Raw genomic sequence first — 3,374 nt, forward strand, 5'->3', positions numbered from 1 at the left:
ACCCGAGATAAATACCAGTAAACAAAAACGTCAACATGTATACACGTACACGGAACGAAAAATATTTGGAAAATGCTGGATGCTGCAAATTCAAGACCATCAATTGAAAAGGCCTCACGTCCAAAATGTAAACAATGAGAAAAACGCAATCTTGGTTTGTCAAACAATAAATCAAATTTAAGCATTGTATGTGATTTTATCGTCCAGAAAGTCACTGAACAAATTGATTTATAGCAATAAATAATCATTACTATCATTTTGGCCAAAAATCCTACTAAAAAACGAATTGAAGGTAATGAGGCTTTTATTTCACCAAAAGCTATTGAGCCCTTTCGATTTTTGGCCCTAGACGCCGGCCGACGCTGATGAGGCCAGTGAGTTGACGCCTTTGTTTACTCTAACATATGTTGAGGCCTTCTAGTTGTGGCTTATTTTTTCATCATCCTCAGATGAAGTGTAGAAGACTGTTAAGTGGTAAAGTAAGGTACATGGGAATGTCTGCAGCAAGAGAAGATTCATGCGGTGAATAAAATATGTGATTTATTCAATCATCGTCATTCATGAACATAATGTATGTACTACGCGACTGTGTCGTCGAGAAATTGTATGGAAATATTAGTTCAATTGAATTAATATTTCAACTGAACGTTATTTTTCATGCAATTATAATCAAATCGTGTTTTTGTTAGTAAGTCGTGAAGTACAGACAGGCTGACACAGGTATTATTAGGTAGTATGGCACAACATACATCACTCCACAGGAACCCGACGGGAAATTTTACAATGTTCGCCGTTGAGACAATCGCTGTGTAAACTAATATGAACAGCGGAGCGGCTGCCTAGTGAATTTGGAACGTTTTTCGCAATCTAAATTGCAATTTGGATGTTTGTTTAATAAGCCTCAACTCGGTTCCAGTTGAATATAGAAATGAGGCCTTTTTAGGAAAATTTGGCCCAATAAGCCAAATTTGAGTTTAAGTGGAAATACCTAATTTTGGGTATATGCCCGATACCACCCGTTAGGTAAATTCGAATGCTTAAATTAAAGTCAAACGTGAGTAAAATATACCTACCTTTGGGTAAAATTTACCAATAAAGAAGAATGCTCTTTTAGTACAAATATTTGGAAATATCTTGGTTTTGGCTAAAAATATTGTAAGAGATATACAGTTTGTTTTAAATAGGTCAATAAAAAGATTGTAAACATATAAAAAGCAGCTGTTATATACTGCTTCTTGTTGATCCGTTTAATCTGCACCCAATTTTCTGCGTTGCAACTCGATTCCCAATAGTGCGCATTTCACCGAGATGATGCATTATTGAGTATTGAATTGCAACGCAGACAAGTTGAATAAAATTCAATCTTTACACGTTGATTAACTTTTTAAACGTGAAGCAGTTTATATGAAAAGGGAGTCTCAAAACGATAATAAATATAAAAAAAGTTTATCCATCATGACGTAATAGATTTAAGAAAGCTCGTGAACCGTCAATAAATAAAATCATATCCTTTTTTAATCTTTTACGTTGTTAGTGGATAAACATTTATTTTCAAATTATATTATTTGTCATGTTTTTCTTTTATTAACGTAGTTCACATCAGAAAATGTACATTTGTTTCATTGTATTTTTTCTATTGTAATATAATAAGCGAAAGTTGGATCGGTTTGGTGTCTTCGCCGCACTTATTCGTTATTTCATGCTAAATAAGTATGGGAAGACACCAGATCGATCCGACTTAATTCCGCACTTATAATGTGCGATGTGCGCCAAATTTTAAAAAACCAAATCGGTGAACCATACTTACAATGAGCTTCTTCAGTTCCCGTATCGTTGCAACAACACGTCCAGCTCCAACAACAAGACCGAAATCCGGACGCCTGGTCGGAGTCATAGCAGGGATGAACAGCTACCGCCCGGCAGCCCCACAATGATGGCAAACCCGACGAATCTGCACTACAGCAAACTGCCGAACACAAATGGCACAAACCGGACTCGCAGCAGGAACGAAGAAGCTGCACAGCAGCACCACAAGCGGTATGAGAAAAGAAACCCGGCAGCAGCAACACGATCCGAACCCTGACGCCTGACCGGACTCGTAGCAGTGACGCATAGCTACCTGAGACGAGACTCGCGAAGACGGTCTTCTTTTTCTGTGATTGCTGAGTTTTTTCTTATTCCACTTTGTGTTTATACCAATTATGCGCTAGCCGTTCAAATCCTCACATGAACCTCTCAGTAAAAAAAAGATTGAGTTTGCATCACATCGAATCATAAATAGCCGTTTGAGTAAAATTTCATGCCAGCAAACGTAGCATACATGAGAAATAATTGATCTTCTCTCCGCTGCTCCGCTGACTGAGATTTTCAATAACAATTTACTTTGAACACAATATTTTTTACTTTTTCAGCCATAAAAACGGTGGGCTGCATTTGACGTTTCGTGAGAGGGGACACTGGGCTGCATATGACGTTGATATTTTTCCTCTTCGCGAGTCTCTCTCAGATAGCTACCGACCAGCAGCCCCGCAACAATGGTAAACCTGACGAATCTGCACAACAGCAAACTGCCGAACACAAATGTCCCAACAACCACCAATGGTCCACTCCGATGTTAAATGGGGGGCCTGCGGAGAAATAGAATTTAGATAAAAGCCAAAATCATTCGGTCAACCGTACTTACAGCTGGGGTTTTGCCTGGACTTACACCAGAAACGAATAGAGGCCGCACAGCAGCCCGGCAGCAACAACACGACCGGAACCCCGACGTCTGGCCGGACTCGTAGCACGGACGAATAGCTACCGCCCAGCAGCCCCACGATGGCAAACCCGACGAACCTGCACAACAGCAAACTGCCGAACAGAAATGGCACAACCCGATTCTGCCCGGACTCGCAGCAGGAATGAAGAAGCTGCACAGCAGCACCACAAGCTCTGATTCGGTATGAGAAAAGAAATTGGTCAGCAGCAACACGACCGGAACCCTGACGCCTGGCCGGATTCGTAGAAGCGACGAATAATTATTGCCCAGCAGCTAAGCAAAGATGACAAACCCGACGAATTCGCACACCAACAGCAACTACGGAACACAACTGGCACAAACTCCACAACTACGGTCCACTCCGATGCCACAATCCACCGAACATTTTTTTTTTCTTTAATTTAATTTCGCGGAGAGACTTTTCGTGCGCACGGGCTGAGGGTTGAAACAATAATGGCGTCGATGTTAAATGGCAAAGCTAAAAGCACTGAAATAAATTTTCAGCCAAAATAAGGTATTTTCTACCTAATCCGGAGAAAAAACCTAAATAGTTGATTTTGGGTAGTTTGGAACTTAAGCATTTAACCACACATTAAATTGATAATATGCTTAT

This window comes from Aedes aegypti, chromosome 2, assembly GCF_002204515.2.
Source record: "Aedes aegypti strain LVP_AGWG chromosome 2, AaegL5.0 Primary Assembly, whole genome shotgun sequence".
NCBI classification, from domain to species: Eukaryota; Metazoa; Arthropoda; class Insecta; order Diptera; family Culicidae; genus Aedes; species Aedes aegypti.